Genomic DNA, 19518 nt, shown 5'->3' on the forward strand with positions numbered 1-19518 from the left:
GTTCCCAAGTCAAGCTTTAGATGACGAGATTTTTCAAAAAGACATGAGGGAGGCAATAGAAGAGTATTTTGCAATCAACACCGACTCCATTGACTCCGCAGGAATGCTGTCGGAAGGTTTTAAGCCCTATTTGAGGGGCATGTGCATATAGAAAGCAAGCTGGGGGTGCTGCGAGCTTTGCGCAGAACCTTGGCACAGCTAGAACACAACATTAAGACCTTAGACTCCAGACAGCTCCAGGCGAAAGACCCTGAGATCGACAACCAACGATTGATGCTTCTCGCCGAATATAGAGATACGGCCGAGAAAGAGATCCTGTTTATGGGGAAATACCAGAATACCTTGCCCGGGTAGGGTCTTGGCTCAAATGGTCAGACCTCCTGAAGTAGTCACTCTATACTCTACACAAGTGAATTCAGGAACACAGACTTTATTGACTGCATGTCTCCACAGCTTCCCGGAACTGACACCAGTCTCCCTGGGATTCAAACTGCAGAGTTCTATTACTATGACAATGACCTCATAAGTAACTAATACATGAAACATTGCTATAGAGTTAAACATAGACTATTACAACATCTCCTATCTTTCAATAAAATTACAACTTGAATGAAAGAAAAAGGAAGGACAGGGAATAAATAAAAAGAGAAATAAAAGAAACAAGGAAACAATGGAACACCAAAAACAAAGATACCACACCTGAGAACAGGTGATACACTTGTTCATAAACCCTGTAAGATAAAAGAAAATTACAAATTTAAATGATCTGGCGTGACACTAATCCTGCTAGTTCTACGTGGAGGAATATAAATCATGGAATTATTGTTATCTTCATTGCTTTGAATCTGAAGATTGTTCTCTCAATTGAGACCCAACTGCAACACCACTTTTAGAGGTATCTTATAAACTCTAGAAAGATTCCATCAATGTTTCCCGTTGATTCTTATGGCAAAACGTGAGGAAGCATCTACTTTAACAGTTGTACCAAATTTTGACAAACCTTTAGGAAAATTGTGAGGAGATTTAATCCTGACCCAATCCCCTACTTTAATTTTAGAGTCATAAGATTCTAAACTCTTGCTCTTCACTTGAGAAGATTCACTGCTCGTACCAAGGTTTGGACACATTTGCATATTCTTGACCAACTTGGTTTCATGGAATCCAGATAACTTGCCCCATTTTTTCATCCAAGCAGGACACATGTGAAAAGATGCCTCCCTTCCTCTTAACAAAGCGAAAGGACTTGAACCTGTGACAGAATTTGGAGTTGTATGATGCGCCCACAACATGCTCTGCAGCTTCCTTGATGTCAGAATTAGCTGACAGAGCCCATTGGACACACTCAACTAAAATGCGGTTATTGCGCTCAATAACACCGTTTGCCTGTGGGTGATATAACGCCACACGCCGGTGTACAATCCCAGATTTACTCAAAAACTCACACATTTCCTTTGATGTAAATTGTACCCCATTATCGGACACAATTTCCTTTGGAAATCCTTCTCTCCCAAATAAACTTTGTAAAAATGTAATCACTTCTTGCGAATTAGGATCTGTCATGAAATGTACGTTCCACCACTTACTGAAATAATCAGCCACAACTAAAGCAAATTTGTACTTACTAGATAAAACATTGAATGGTCCCACAAAGTCAGTAGCCAATTTCATCCACGGACCCTCAGGAGGATCAACACACTGTAAAGGTGGTGAAATTATTTTTGTGACTTTATCACTGGTGCAACAGGTGGTACACCCTTCTACAACATCATTTATTTGGTGATCCATAGAAATCCACCAATAAACTGCACGTATTCTCTTTTTCGTGTTGGTTTGTCCAAGATGACCTTTGTGACCATAGCGAATGATTTGACTTTTAAGTGACTCTGGAGGAATACATTTGTCACCACGCATAATCATACCCTCAGCCTCCAGCGTAAGCTCATCAGCAATCTTAGCAAAAGGATGCAGATCAACATCAAGATGTTTTTCTTTTGGCCACCCTGACACAATGAACTCTTTCACTTTTTTAAGGAAAACATCAGATTGCATGCCATTCAACCAATCTAGTTCTGAGAAACAGCCCAAATGACAAGCATCCACAGCTGCAATGAGACATTCATCTTTAATCTCATTATCACATTCCCCATTCCTTGTTGGCAAAGGGGATCTAGATAAATAATCGGCCCTCGTATTTTTCCCCCCTGGTATGTGACCAACCTGAAAATTATATTGCAACAACTTCGAACTAAGGGGCCGATTATGATGGCGGACGGACCTGAGTCCGTCCGCCACCATAGAGTAGGATGGACCGTCCGCAGGGGCAGCGGCGGTCCTTCCATGCAGATTAGAATGTGACCGCCAGGGTGGCGGTCACATCCTCTATTTTTAACATTGCGGCGGGTGCAGCTTCAACCTGCACCCGCCGCAATGTTAAAAATGCATGCACGGCATTTGCGTGCACAAAGCGGCAGGCACCGCGCGGTGCCTGCTGCTTTGTTCATGCAAATGCAGGTGTGCACCCCCCACCCCCCCTTCACCCAGGGGGCCCGCAACGGGTCCCCGAAGTGAAGGTCCGTATGCTTTTCCACGGCGGAAAAGCCGCCGTGGGAAAGCAAACTTTCTACTCCATTCTAATATGGCTGGCGGTGTCTGATAGACACCGCCAGCCATGTTAATGCTTTTCCTCCGTGGTCGGAAGGCGACCGCGACGGAAAAGCGGCGGACAGATTGAAAGACCCACCAGCCATCCTAATTTGGCGGTGGGTCTTTCAAGCATCCGCGACGGTTTTTCCGCATCCTCCGGGCCGGCGGTGGCTTCCACCGGCCCGGAGGATGCGGGAAATCCACGATCCTAATGACCCCCTAAGTCTTGCAATTCTGGGAGTATGATCTTTAACAATTTTTCCCTCCAGAATAGGAATAAGGGATTTTTGATCAGTGAAAAGCTTGAAAGATTTTCACCACAAAGAACACTTGAAATGCTCTACAGCCCAACAACACGCAAGCAACTCTCGCTCTATAAAAGAGTAGTTTTTTTTTTACTAGGTCGCAAAGCACGAGAACAAAACCCACAGTATACTCCTTTCCCTGTTTTACTTGAGAAACCATTCCTCAAAGACCATCAATGCTGGCATCCACAGATACAATACATTCAACAGATGAATCAAAAGGAGTAAGAATCTCACAAGAACCGAATTCTTTCTTGATTTGTAGAAATTCCTGTTGACATTCTTCACTCCACACAAAAACTGTCCTTTTTTTGGGCAACTCTCTCATGTGAACAGTCTTTGTCGCAAAATTTTGAATAAATTTGGTATAAAACTCACACAAACCCAAGAATGAAGAAACCTGCTCTTTAGAAATGGGACATGGCGCATCAAAAATAGCTTGAATGAGACCCTCTCTTGGCACAATACCTTTCCCTGAAATACAATGACCCAAATATTCAATTGATTCCACACCAAAAACACACTTGAGCTTGTTCGCCACAATACCTTTAGATTCCAAACTTTTCAAAACTATATCAACATTTCTGTCATGTTCATCCATAGTTTTCCCTGCCACCAAAATGTTATTCTGGAAAACAACCATATTGGGAACACCCTCCAAAACTTTTTCCATTATGGGCTGAAAAACTGAAGCGCAGAGGCTAGCCCAAACGGCATTCTTTTGAATTGGAAAGTACCAACTAGTGACACAAAGGCAGTCAAATGTTTTGAACTAGCATCAAGCTCGACTTGATGGTATGCCGATGCTAATTTGCTCTTTGAAAAATACTTTGCATCAGCAAATTTGGAAAAAATGTCACCAATTCGTGGTAAGGGGTGTGAATCAACCCATATCTCTTTGTTGAGGCTGCGCAAATCGATGCATACCCTAAGCTTGCCATTTTGTTTTCTCGCTACCATCAAGGGACTTAATCAGAGAGATGACTCTAAGGGCTCAATAACTCCACTTTCACAGATTTTATTAAGCTCTAGTGACAAATCATTCCTTATGCTAAATGGCACAGTCCTTAGTTCATGCTTAACTGGGGACGCTTCATCTTTAACTTTTATCAAATGTTTAAAACCTGTGATACACCCTAGTTTCATACCGAATACTTTAGGAAAATTCTTTGACCAATGAGCTAAACCTTCCTCAACCAGTTGGTCATTCACAATCGAAACCTGTTCTTTAGTACCAGGTCTGAGTTTCATTCCAAATAGGCCTTGATGGTACCAGCCAAGAATGTTAAGCCCTTTTTTTGCAACATACATTTTTCCTTGAATAGATTTCTCCTTAAAAGTTAGAACAGCTTAAAAAAATCCAGACAATTCAATGTGTCTGCCTTCATAAGAAACAGGACTTCTATCAGCAGGATTAAGAACATTTTTTCTCCAAGTATTCCAAAATATTTTTTCTGTAATCATGGTTATCCTCGTCCCTGAATCAACCAATAGTTGAAGAGATTCCTCATCCACCAGAATATCAGTAATGGGATCCACACATTCTTCCAAATCATCCTTGACTACAACTACAAGATCAGTAAGAGAACTAACTACTTTACATCCACAATCATTCCTAGATTAATCAGAATACACAACATTATCCCCACCACTGAAGTTACACATTTTGGCAAAATGTCCTTGTTTCCCACATTTCCTGCATGCTGCAAATTTCGCCGGGCAAATTTCAGAATCTGGAAAATGTTTTGGAAAACCACACTTATTGCATGCATTCTTAGAGTAATTACCCTTCCAAACTATTCTATTGGTGGAGAACTTAATTCTCGTCTGTTCAAAATTAGATTTTACTTTTTCTCCTTGCGTTTTTTCCTCAAACTATTCTTTCTGTTCCTTGACCACACCAATCATGTTCTCTTCTGTTTTAAGCTATTTTTTGGATTTTTGCAACAATTCTATGATTTTTACAATGCTAATTGTTTCATCTAAGGTAGGATTTTTTAAAGTCAGAAGCTTTTCTAGAACCTTACTATCCCAACAGTGCACAACAATTTGATTCAGAATGAGTTGTGAACAAAAAAGTTCAAACTCACATTCAGACGCTAAAATTCTAAGGACTGCAACATAGGATACAATGCTTTCATCAGACTCTTGTTTTCTTGTGAAAAACCTGTGCCTAGAAACCACGAGACGACTCTCAACATCAAATTGTTTCTTCAACATTTTCACGACTTGATCATAAACATTCAATTCTTCCTCCCCTGCTTCTGCAACAATAGGAGGTAAGTGTTCTAGAACAGCTTGGCCCTCAAAACCCAAATTGTGTTCCAAAATAAAGCATTTCCTTTCTGCACTGAATCTTGAACCCCCAATGGCCCCAATATACTTTTCAAAAGCTCTATGCCAAACCTTCCACTTCACCAGAGGATCACCTGGAAGCTGTAAGAAAGGTGGAGGAGCTTGTACATTTTGCATATTGCAAGTTTAGACAAAACAGTATGTCTTATAAATACCTGAAAAGGAAAATTAGATTAGTTAACTACACAAATTACACCACCAAAAGTATGAATTATCCAATTAATAAACAAAAATGTATGATCTAGAACTGTGCTGCAGTACATAAAGAGTTATTCAGTCAGGTGTTTATCCATTTAAGACACTATGGGGTCCATTATGATATCGGGCGGATTGCCTCCGCCAGGCTGGCGGTAGCCACTGCCAGCCTGGCGGAGGCAATCCGCCCGATATCATAACCCGATTTACCCCCGCCATATTAGGATGGCGGGGGGGACCACGGCGGACGGAAGGCCCGTCCGCCGCTTTTCATGGCGGTGTCTAATAGACACCGCCAGACATATTATGATGTGTGGTTTTCAGTGCCTTTCCGCGGCGGCGATGCCGCCACGGAAATGCATGCGGTCTTCACTCTGGGGGCCCCCTGTGGGCCCCCAGAGTGAAGTACAGGTGGGGGGTGCACATGGGGGGTACCTGTGGTACCCCCCTTTATTGTCATTTACAAAGCGGCAGGCACCGCGCGGTGCCTGCCGCTTTGTAAATGACAATGTGAAAGTGCATTGTCAGCATTGTGTCGGGCGGTGCAGAGAGCACCGCCCGACACAATGCTGAAAATACAGGATGTGCCCGCCACTGTGGCGGGCACATCCTAATGGCACCCCCGGGGCCCCCACCCTCATGGCGGGCGGTCCCGATTTACGATGGGATGACGGGCGGGCAAAGTCCGCCTGTCATCCTAATGAGGCCCTAAGGCTCTGAGGAGAAGAAAAAATAAAATAAAAATAAAATGGAGCCCGTGACTATACAACTTGTTCAATAAACTGAAGTTAGTTACTTGCAAATATCTGCAAAAAACTTGAAGCACGTGCCTATATTACTTGTTGCATAAACTGTCACACAGTTACTTGTAAATATCAACCATAAACTCGATAATCTAGGTAGAATTCAATGACGAAAAGACTTCACCCATATAATAAACAAGTCTGTAAAACTGGCCGATCTCCTCCTTCTTACTTTCGTAAAACAATGCTGTGATCAGCTTCCTCCTTCACCAAGTTGCAAAGAATCAGACTAATATTTGCACAATGACTTCCTCATCAAGAAATTTTTCCGATTTGCTCATGAGCATAAAACGAGAGCGTAAGCACGTTGAATGCTCCCTGACCTTATTGCGTATTGAGCGACTTCTTCCTTATTGTGAAAACCTTCCGTTTCGCCCATGCGCGTTCTCCTCTGTTTACTTGGTATTCGCGCATGTGCACAAGAAGTTAGAGGATCGGCATGGAACCTCCATACAACGCGTGACGTTAATCTTCTCTGCACCAACTCCCCCGGAGGGTTTCATGACATCACCATTCACAGGCAGAGACGAAAGGGGAAAGATCTCTCTCCACGGAGGATTCAACCGTCACCATGGAGCCAATCACCATGCACAGCAGCCACCAAATCTGCTTGAAATTTAAGATGTGCACAACACACCAGGATTAAGAAGGTTTCGCTTAGTAGACGCAGGAAGATCAGGTTTACTTTCAAATGTTTTTTGTTGACGATAGGAGCTTAGGGCAAAAGGGATTAAATAATAACTAGCTCACCTTAATTCCACAGCTAAGTCCAGAAAATAGAGATGTACAGCACAAGTCTCTCGTTCACTTCACCAGAGGATCACCTGGAAGCTGTAAGAAAGGTGGAGGAGCTTGTACATTTTGCATATTGCAAGTTTAGACAAAACAGTATGTCTTATAAATACATGAAAAGGAAAATTAGATTAGTTAACTACACAAATTACACCACCAAAAGTATGAATTATCCAATTAATAAACAAAAATGTATGATCTAGAACTGTGCTGCAGTACATAAAGAGTTATTCAGTCAGGTGTTTATCCATTTAAGACACTATGGGGTCCATTATGATATCGGGCGGATTGCCTCCGCCAGGCTGGCGGTAGCCACTGCCAGCCTGGCGGAGGCAATCCGCCCGATATCATAACCCGATTTACCCCCGCCATATTAGGATGGCGGGGGGGACCACGGCGGACGGAAAGACCGTCCGCCGCTTTTCATGGCGGTGTCTAATAGACACCGCCAGACATATTATGATGTGTGGTTTTCAGTGCCTTTCCGCGGCGGCGATGCCGCCACGGAAAGGCATGCGGTCTTCACTCTGGGGGCCCCCTGCGGGCCCCCAGAGTGAAGTACAAGTGGGGGGTGCACATGGGGGGTACCTGTGGTACCCCCCTTTATTGTCATTTACAAAGCGGCAGGCACCGCACGGTGCCTGCCGCTTTGTAAATGACAATGTGAAAGTGCATTGTCAGCATTGTGTCGGGCGGTGCAGAGAGCACCGCCCGACACAATGCTGAAAATACAGGATGTGCCCGCCACTGTGGCGGGCACATCCTAATGGCACCCCCGGGGCCCCCACCCTCATGGCGGGCGGTCCCGATTTACGATGGGATGACGGGCGGGCAAAGTCCGCCTGTCATCCTAATGAGGCCCTAAGGCTCTGAGGAGAAGAAAAAATAAAATAAAAATAAAATGGAGCCCGTGACTATACAACTTGTTCAATAAACTGAAGTTAGTTACTTGCAAATATCTGCAAAAAACTTGAAGCACGTGCCTATATTACTTGTTGCATAAACTGTCACACAGTTACTTGTAAATATCAACCATAAACTCGATAATCTAGGTAGAATTCAATGACGAAAAGACTTCACCCATATAATAAACAAGTCTGTAAAACTGGCCGATCTCCTCCTTCTTACTTTCGTAAAACAATGCTGTGATCAGCTTCCTCCTTCACCAAGTTGCAAAGAATCAGACTGATTTTTGCACAATGACTTCCTCATCAAGAAATTTTTCCGATTTGCTCATGAGCATAAAACGAGAGCGTAAGCACGTTGAATGCTCCCTGACCTTATTGCGTATTGAGCAACTTCTTCCTTATTGTGAAAACCTTCCGTTTCGCCCATGCGCGTTCTCCTCTGTTTACTTGGTATTCGCGCATGTGCACAAGAAGTTAGAGGATCGGCATGGAACCTCCATACAACGCGTGACGTTAATCTTCTCTGCGCCAACTCCCCCGGAGGGTTTCATGACATCACCATTCACAGGCAGAGACGAAAGGGGAAAGATCTCTCCCCACGGAGGATTCAACCGTCACCATGGAGCCAATCACCATGCACAGCAGCCACCAAATCTGCTTGAAATTTAAGATGTGCACAACACACCAGGATTAAGAAGGTTTCGCTTAGTAGACGCAGGAAGATCAGGTTTACTTTCAAATGGTTTTTGTTGACGATAGGAGCTTAGGGCAAAAGGGATTAAATAATAACTAGCTCACCTTAATTCCACAGCTAAGTCCAGAAAATAGAGATGTACAGCACAAGTCTCTCGTTGGGTTAGATGTCTTCATAAAAATTGCCAACTTCAGAGACTTTTCCTGACTTTTGATAACACTTAATAGGAGGAAAACTAAAACAGCAACTTGACAAGCAGACTCTACAAGCACACGCGTGGGTGGAGACAGGGACAGTCCTCATCGCCAATTTGAAGTAGTAACTCTACACAAGTGAATTCAGGAACACAGACTTTATTGACTGTATGTCTCCACAGCTTCCAGGAACTGACACCAGTCTCCCTGGATTCAAACTGCAGAGTTTTATTACTATGACAATGACATCATAAGTAGCTAATACATGAAACATGGCTATAGAGTTACATAGACTATTACACCTCCTTATCAAAATGCATATCTATCTAAATTACAAACAGAATCAGGGCAAAAAATCACAGACCCAATAGACATTCAAGGGGAATTTTTGACACATTTTAAGAAATTATACACCACTAGAATTGAACAGGACAGGAAGCTTATCTATCCAAGGTAGCTCTTGTCTACCTTGAGAGGCACATGCAGGACTTCCTTGCTGAACCTATCTCGGAGACGGACATAGACGAAGCCATCACTGCCCTTAAATCCTCTTTGGCCCCAGGCCTGGATGGCTACATGGGGGCCTTTATAAAGCCTAAAAAGATTTATTGATTCCATAACTCCTAGAGGTCTACGCCGAAGCCCTGGAGAGACAGATCTTGCCCCCTACTTTGCGGGGGCGGTTATTATCCTCCTCCCCAAACCTGGGAAGGATCCCCTTCTCTGCGGATCATATCGCCCGCTCTCCCTTTTGAACTTTTATTACAAAATACTGGCTAAAGTTCCCTCTACTCGACTTTCCCTATTAATGGAATCCAAAATATAACCGGTGCAATCGGTTTCATTCCTCACCGCTCGATTGCCTTCAATCTGCGTACCTTATTCAATACTCTTCACAGAATAAACCCTGAGGTCCCAGCTACCGTGATCCTATAAGATACCGAAAAGGCATTCAATTCTCTGGAAAGGCCTTTCATTATATCTATTATGCGACATATAGGGATGCAAGCAGGTTTCATAGCCACAACAGCGCTATTGTATAGCCAACCCACTGCCAGATTCAGACTGAATGGCACATTGTCTACACCCTTCACCCTTTCACGGGGTACAAGACAGGGCTGCCCACTGTCGCCCCTGTTATTTATTCTAGCTATGGACCCATTGATGCGACATTTTTAAGGGAAACTCCTGCATAGGGGATTGCAGTTCAACACGGGCCTGCTGTTGGTATCGCTATATGCGGACAACACAATACTGTATGTACGCGATCCGCAGATCAATCTAGACCCTCTTCTTAGGGACATTCTGCGATTTGGGCATAAATTGGCACACATCCATGATCTTCCCTCTTACGGCAGGCACAATCCGATGGGACCTGGAGTTCCCACTAGAATGGTACAAAGATTTGGTTAAATATTTGGAAATGCATATACATTTACACACTGAACAAATCGTCCGACGGAACTACGGATTGGCTATTTCTGCCCAAGAGGCTCAAATAGTTAAATGACTCAAACTTCCATTGTCTTTGGCGGGCAGGGTGGCCCTTATCAAAATGGTCGTGCTCCCTAAATTTTTATATTTATTTCATAATATTCCGATCCCCCTGCCAAATAGTTTTTATTTTATTTTACGCTCCCATTTAATGCGACTGGTTTGGGACCATAAAGGAGCCTGGGTTAAGTGGCAAATCATGACATTACCTTGTGACAGGGGGGGGATATAGTGTCCCAGATATGCAGCTATATTATCTCGTGGCCCAGTGCAGCTTTGCACAGATGTGGTCCCACCCTGATGCCAGAGTTCCCTATTTATGCCTGGAATCAGATCTGGTCCATCCCGACACATTGGCAGAGGTCTTGCCCACAGGTTTCCACAGAGTCCACAAAGACATCCAAACGGCATCAACGACCATTTGGGCATGCGAGAAACTACGACATCAATCTTCTCTTCTCCGCACTACCACTCCCAAATGCAAAGTGGTTTCCAATAACTGGTGAAACACTTGTGCAGCGAACATGCGCCAAATTCAACATAGTCAAAATTGGAGACTTGTTTCCAGATGGCCATATTTTTGATTCTGACAATGTGTCTCAATTCCCGAGGCAACATTCATGGATACATTTGTTCTTATGAGTTTACGCTCTGCACTACGCACTATAGCCCCATCTTTCCACTTGAACCTCGGTCATTCATTCCACTAACTATGGTAATTGAAAGCGAGCGAGGTGTACATCTGATATCCAAACTTTACAAAGCATGTGCGGCTATCATCCCATTTAATGACAATAGGATCCGCAACTCATGGAAGAGCGACTTAGGTATACTAATTACAGATGAACAATGGTATTTCTGCTGCTCAGTTACATTTTTCTTTTGACTTAATAGCCTCCATAGATTAATACGCTTCAAATTGTTGCATAGAATAAACATAACCCCAGCTAGAGTACACAGAATAGATCCTAGATCCTACTAGGTGCCATCACTGCCCGAAATGCAATGCTTCAGGTGCGGACATCGCCCACCTGGCATGGACCTGCCCGCATATACAGACATTCTGGGTGCAAATACATAACACTATAAGCAGTATGGTAAATGTTCCAATGGTACCCCTAGCTGAAATTGCTCTAGAGGGTATGTTGTTCAGTTTCCTCCTAAGATCCGAAAGTTTGTTGCCATTGGCCTGTTGCTAGCTAACAGAGAAGATGCCATTCATTGGGGTGGGAAATCCACACCTTCAGTAAAGAGTTGGATGACTAGTTTAGCTTCTTGTTCCATGAAAAGTGAATTGTGTGTGCCCACGACCCCTCCCTCCTCCAGGCCTAGGGACATATGGGAATTGTTCAGGTACTACTTGACCACGTAGAAAAAAGACCCTGCTACACAGCAGGAACAGGAGTTGCGTAAACATCGCCAGCATGTATGTTGACTGTTCTTGCTGTAGTACACAGGTATGCTTATTGGATTGCAGGTTGAACCCGGGCGGGCGCAGATCAATGAGCTGGACAAGAGTTATTTAGTGAGAGGTAACATCCCATCGCCAGAGATTGGGGCCGACGAGAGGTGGGAATGTTTTTGTTTCCAAGGACCTGCATTGACTAACTATATTGCTTTGCCTATCTACCTAGACTGCATCGAACATATTTCTCTGTTGCAAGATGACTGCATATATTTCATGGTCTCGTTCAATGATCTGTGAAAAATGCTAAATTTAGTTATAAAAAAAATGTAAACAGTTTTTCTAACTTCACGCACCTTTTATAAATCACACACACAAAACCAGTCACCCCGTCTGCCAAAGGCCCAGCACTTTACAACACTTGCATCAACAGACCATTCAAGGGCCCATCACTATTATACACCCACAGGACTGGCACAGCAATCACACAGCCGGGCAGCAGTTGGAGTGTGTTGACCGGCATTTGGCTGGTGATGTGTGTGTAGTGACCAGCAGCAAATCACTACACACACACACACACACACACACACACACACGCGCACACACACACACACACACACACGCGCACACACACACACACACACACACACGCACGCACGCACACACACACACACACACACACACACACACACACACCACAAGCCAGATGCCAACTCACACACACACACTGCCAGCAGGAGGCCCGCCACTAGCCACACACACCACCAGCTAGATGCCAGTTCTGACACAACAATCACACAGCCTGGAAGCTTGTGGTTTGTGTGAACTGGAGTTTTGGTGGCAGTTTGAGTATAGTGATTTGCCGTCCACACACCAACAGTCCACACACACCACCATCAAAATGCTACTCAGACATCACTATGAGGCTCCACATCACTTTAATTTCTAAAACACTCTCACACTGAATAGATCACATACACATTTTCAAATAGAAAGAACCATTCTATTAGAAGAAGATGAAATAATTAACTGTATACTCAACAGGTGTAACCGGTGCCTACTGGGTATCTAAACAGAAAATATATAGCAATGCAGACCATAGTCAGTACCCTTTTACTCTCATTGTTGTTCCCAATACTTGAGTTGCGTATGGTACAATTTAAAACATGTTGCCACACATCGGCCAGGATTATAAGGCTCTTTTGGATTAACATATTGGTAATAGTGGATTGGCCACAATGCCCATCTTAAACAGTTCCTTAGATAGGTTCACACCTCTGTAGAAATTGTCCACTTATAAATGGTGACTTTTATTAAAAAGTCCTCTGGCAAGTTCCTACACAATGTTTTCACTGACTCTGAGAGGTCAATTGAAGATTCCCTACCAGTCTACATATTGAAAACTCTACACATATCCAGTGGCACTTTCACACAGCATATACGTCTTGGTACCATTACGTGCTCTCTTGCTGGGAATGTCTTTTCTGAAAATCAAACAGCCTTTGAACAGGACCATATCATCCACAAATGTATCTTACCCTGGAACATAGATCTCTGAGAAACGATCTATTAAATATCCAGAACAATCTGAATCTTAAAAAGACGGTCACAAACAGGGTGATCTAGTGGCAATACTATAGCATTATCCACAAAATGCAGCATCCACTGCAGAAGCAAATACTGGCCTATACTCCTGGTTGCTGGAAATATAACAATTGCCATTTAAGTGCTAGTAGACCAAAAAAAGACAATAGTGACTTTCTTAACATTCCCGTCAAAAAAGTTAAACCCCAGAACTGTTTAATTTCATGGATATTTCAGAGAGTCCACTGGATAGCTCTAGAGTGGTCCTTATATGTGGCAACATTGTCCCTCAAAATCTGTTCTGCAGACAAATGAATCTGCTCAACTATATCATCCAAAAACACATCATTAATAAACAGTTGGACTTTTTTGTATAGAATCATATTCATAAATCAAAACTAGATTAACAAGGGGCTAGAGCCTGGCGTCTAATGTACTGTGAACTCCTTACTGGCTTTGCCCAGGCATGAGGTAATATCTAAATATATGGAGCAAAACCAAAGGGGATGATGGATGCAGTGTTAAACATTGCAAGCACTCACCCCCAGTCAACTGATCTGGGTTTAATCCATCATCATTCTTAGGCTCACTCCGCCACCCCAGTTCAGACATGGCCATATGCAAATCAGTCTGACCCTGTCCATCATGGGAACAGTCGAGCCCGAACTGCCAAGCCATGTCTTCCTTGGACCAGAAACAAGCATCCTGGGACCGGTTTCTGGCTAATCAGCTGTCATCAGCCAGGCTAGTTTGAATCCAGTGGCAAAGTGAGCAAGGGACCCACGTCTGGGCATACCCTGCCAACTTAGGCCGAACAAGCTCAAACCAAAGTTTGCAATGTTCAACACTCTGTCCATCTTCCCCTTTGGTTTTCCAGTATCTAAATGTATGGACAACTCGACTGCTTATGAGGCATTGATGAACAAAAGTGAAAGGCAGCATATTATTTGACAGATATATATATATATATATATATATATATATATATATATATATATATATATATATATATATATATATATATATATATATATATATATTTATATATATACATTACCTACTGGCGGTCGCCAGTAGGTAGTTATAGTTAGGATTGATTTCCATAGGGAAATCGCAACATTCTATTGGGAATAACTTTGGCGCCGGTTGAGGAATCTGCCTGTATTTGTCAGCAACTTTGCCTCGCGGTGCTCCGCTCCTTCCCTGAAAGTTTGGGGGGGATTCGTCAAGTGGAGGCCGAGATAAAAGGGGGGTCCCAAAACGTGTTTTCCCCATGTTAATTTCCATAGGGCGGTCGGTCGCACTTTTAGCTCAAACGGCTGAATGGATTTTCACCAAACTTGGCAAATTTGTAGGGACTGGTAGCCCGATGTGCCTTTGCTATGTCTCAAGATATGTGCTCCAGAGGATTTTGAGTAATTTAGGTCCCCAAAAATGTATATATCTATGGCAGCGCCCCGGTACGCGCACCGGGGAGCGCTCCGGGCGCGCCACGCGACTTGCGCACGGAAAGCTGATTGGCTCTCGGGTGTTTGTAAACATTCGAAACAGTCCACAACGGCCACCATCTTGTGTCTCGGTAGGATCGAGACACAAGAGGTGGCAAAAAACAAAGGGGGAAATGACCAAAAGGGGGCAGGGTACACCCCCCCTGACCCCCTAAGTTTGATGTGGGGGCCATAAAAGGGTCCCGCGGGACAAAAAAAAATGAATTTTTTTCGATTTTCGCGGGGGGAGCGCCAGGTACGCGCACCGGGGAGCGTACCGGGGAGCGTACCGGGGAGCGTACTTTGGTGAAAAATAGTGAAAATAATAGTGTAAAATAATCATTTTGAGTGATTACAGGTAGGGTAGCTCTGAAAAGAGCTTTTGGTTCTGTGGCTGTTTTAGGTACCTACAAGTACGTCCCACACACACCCACACACACTCAACCCCACACCCCACACCCACACACTCCCCACACACACCTCACACACGCACACCTCCACCCACACCTAAACACCCCACGCCCCCACACCGACACCTTACACATCCACACCCACACCCACACATCCCACACACACACACTCACACACACACCTCACCCCCCAACACACACACGCACACACAGATACCTCACAGACACACATCACACATCCCACACACACACCTCCCCCCCACACACACACATACACACGCACACCTCACAGACACACTCACACATCCCACACATACACACACATCCTACACCCATACCCCCACACCCACACACACCCCACACACACCTCACACACCCACACCCCCACCTACACCCAAACACCCCACACACCCACACCCACACACATACCTTACACACTCACATCCCCACCCACACCCACATACCCCACACACCTACACACACCCATACACCTCATCCCCCCTCAGACACACACACACACACATACCTCACAGACACACCCCACACATCCCCCACACACACCTCCCCGCCCCACACATGGGGAAAACTCAGTGAAACACTAAAATAATAATTTAAAGTGCTTAGAGGTAGGGTAGCTCTGAATAGAGTTGGTGTGTTGTTTGGGTGTTTTAAGTACCAATATATAGGTACCAATGCTGAGTCTTAAATTTAATGTACACCGTTTCCTCTGTAGATATCTTGCATGTTGTTACAGAAGTTATTGTGGTATATGGAATCCATATCATAGTCTGTCAGGAAAGCAGAAAGAACATGGAGGCAGGAGATGAAAAAGAGATGTCAAATACACATTGGAGATAATATAGTGGGAGAAAAGAAGTATCTATGAGCAAAATTACTATGTAACATAAAAAAGTTGCACAGTATACTATAAGTCTGACTTTACATTATAGTCAATTTGGTACTAGTTTAAGAATTACATATAAAAATGAATAATGTCTCAAACAATTTTAGAATTATTAAATATAAATTTCTTTTTCAGATTCTTTTTCAAAATTTGATAGAACTTCTAATATTTGACTGTCAGAAATGTCCTCATTTTGAACCAGCAACTCTACTGATTCTACACATTGAAGTAGTTCATAGTCCCGTGATTCATCCATGAATTCCAAGTTATCATTGGGTACAATAATTTCTTCATTGTTGCTCTCCAGAACAATTTCAAAGGAAATGTTTTGCTCTCCTTCCATTTTCGTGCTGTAATTTGCATAAAAAATAAATATATCAGTAGGGATAGGGCACTGTTGGGTTTAAGTTCAGACAGGTAGTTTGGATTTTACTTCTGAGTTTTTAACAGTGAAGTTATCTTTGGGCAGTGTATGGTATCAGGCAGGAAGTAGAAATATAAAAAAGTGCATGTGATAAAGCCTAAGTAAATTCATAATTATACAAGACAAGCCTAACTCCATCCATAACTATAACAGAGAAGTCTATCTCAATCTATAACTATTACAGAGGGATAGTATATAACTATCAGAAAAAGTTTTCCAAATTAACTTAATGTGCACAACATACTTCAGTTTTCAAAATAATAACTTACCTTTGAGAAAGCAGTTGAAGTTGTCAGTGAAAATGCTCTTGAAATGTACTTCAGGAAGTAGTAGTCAAAATGGCTGTATTTCCCTCTCTTTCTTTATATATATTCAGGTACATAACCAATGAAATGTCATGAAATAATAGTAGAAAATGAAAGTAACATTTTAATTGGTTGTCAATTCTAACACTTCAGATGTGTTTTTGTGAAGTAATTTACCTCAGGATATTTAGAGAGGTCTACAGACTAAATGGCTCAATGGAATTCCACCAAATTTGGGAAAATGGTAGGGATTGGTATGTAGTATGAGCCATTCTATATTTGGTGAAAGTGTCTCCAGTGGTTTTTATGTAAATTAACTTTTCACATTTTTTGGGAGCGCTTCCCGGTGCGCGCCCCGATACGCGTACCGGTAAGCGCAACGGGAGTCCTCCATTTTGTGTTTGGGTAGATTTGAGACAGAAAATGGAGGACAAACAACGTTGGAAAAGGGTATAAGGGGGCACGGTAGGCACTCCCTGACCCCCTAGGTTTTCTGAGGGGGTGTTAGGAGGCCCATATAGACCACAAAAAAAAAATATTTTTTTAAATTTTCGCGGGGGGAGCGCCCGGTACGCGCACCGGGAAGCGTACCGGGGAGCGTATTTTGGTGAAAAATAGTGAAAAAAGTTAGAAAAAGATAATCATTTGGAGTGATCAGAGGTAGGGTAGCTCTGAAAAGAGCTTTTGGGTTCTGTGGCTGATTTAGGTACCTACAAGTAGGTACCAATGCACAGTCTTAAATTCAGGAGGAATATTCTATTCCCCTCATCTGAGAAGTGCACACCATCTCCTCTGTAGATATCTTGCATGTTGTAACGCAAGTTGTTGTTGTATATTGAACCCATTCCATAGTCTCTCATGTAAGCAGAATTAGATTTATTCACATGTTTCCGTGCTTTCTCAAATTGTGGACAAAATTGGTTGGACCAGTTCCATTTCTGTCTTTGGCATATATTGGAAAATACCAAGGCAGTTTGAGGAAAAAGTGCCATCAATTGTTCAAAGGTGTCCTTTAAAAGCATTTCCAGACCTACCCCAGTCAAAGTGCCTAAGTCATTTCCACCACAGTGCAGAAATATGAGGTTAGGGTGTGGCAAATGCAAAAAGGTTTTCACCAATGGTATCAATTGGTGACATTTCAATCCTCTCTGGCCAATCCATTTAATGTTCACATTTTGTAAATCAAGGTTGTGAAAATTTCTGGTAGCTGCATACCTTTGAGCCCAGTGTATATATCTATGTCCAATAATCCAGAAAGAGTACATGGTAGAGGAGGTTCTGGTGCAGTCAGATGAAGTGTAGGAATAAAATGGTAGTTGGAACACTAGGAGTTTGCAAAAAAAACCTGTGGAGTTTCAGTGCTCTTGAATCACAAGCAATGATTGGTAGATTGAGATAGTTGAAAACTGAAAGTTAGGGTGCATGGTTGTGTTCTGTGTAAGAAGTAATTTGAATGGTTAAAAAAAGTCATTTAAAGAAACATGGCACCAGATAAGCTGGTGTATTCGCAGGTCAAACATCCTTGCTGAGGTGATTTGCAACATTGTAGAATAAACTTTTAAACCTGAGAGCTCAGTGAGGAGGGAGTTGCTATGGTAACAGGTAGAAAGGGCTGAGGGGGGAAGGGTGTTGGTTTGAAAATACAGAGGGAAGAATTTTGATTGGTTACCATGAGCAATATGTGTGTAGAAACAGAGGTTTTCTGTACCATTAATGGTTGCAGTGCCTGGAGAACATACCTTTTGCTCTGCTAAAGAAATATTGGTGTGTGTGTCTGACACTGTTGTGAATCTCCTAGAGCATTTGTAAAGGTGAGTTATGATTCATTTAATATACATAGAGACTTGTATACTCTATGGAGAAGATTTGGAAGCAAATTGTGGTTTTTTAATGTTGCTTTGTGTCATGCTTTTTGATAATGCTTGGTAAAAAGTTTTTAATGCATAGAGGAATTGTATTTTGTACAATTGTGAAGTTTTAGTAGTGACATGGAATGCTTGTACATAGGACCTGTGCTGTGTTTCTTAAATGTGATGTCAAAAACGATTTTGGGGGAAATGAATGGGTTTTACATTTTTGAGAAGGAATAAAGACTGTGTGCATGCTTAAAGACATAAATTTGCCCCTTTCACAATGATGTCACCTGTGTTACCTTAGATTAGGAAGTAGATTGTGCAGATGAGGTGAGGCATGTCCAGAGGTACAGAGGAGGTGAGGCCTTTGTTCAAGACTGCAGTGGGAGAGAGGGCTTTCCTGGGGAGCGTTGGTGGTGAGGCTTGTGTCTAAGAGTGCAGTGGACTAGGCTTCATGAAGCCTATCCCCGACTGCACTCTCAGACACAGGCGTCAATTTGACTCTTTACAATGATGTTACCTGTGTTAACTCAGTGTAGGAAGCATAATGAGTTTGTTTGCATAGAGGAATTGTATTTTGTAAAATAGTGAGGTTTCAGTAATGACATGGAATGCTTGTACATAGGACCTGTGCTGTGTTTCCTAAATGTGATGTCAAAAACGATTTTGGGGGAAATGAATGGCTTTTACATTTTTGAGTATAATGTGGCGCAGAGGTTTAAAAAGTGACGCATCTACCTACATGCGTCACTTTTTAAATATG

This window comes from Lissotriton helveticus, chromosome 4_1 (genome assembly GCF_964261635.1).
Source record: "Lissotriton helveticus chromosome 4_1, aLisHel1.1, whole genome shotgun sequence".
Lineage (NCBI taxonomy): Eukaryota > Metazoa > Chordata > Amphibia > Caudata > Salamandridae > Lissotriton > Lissotriton helveticus.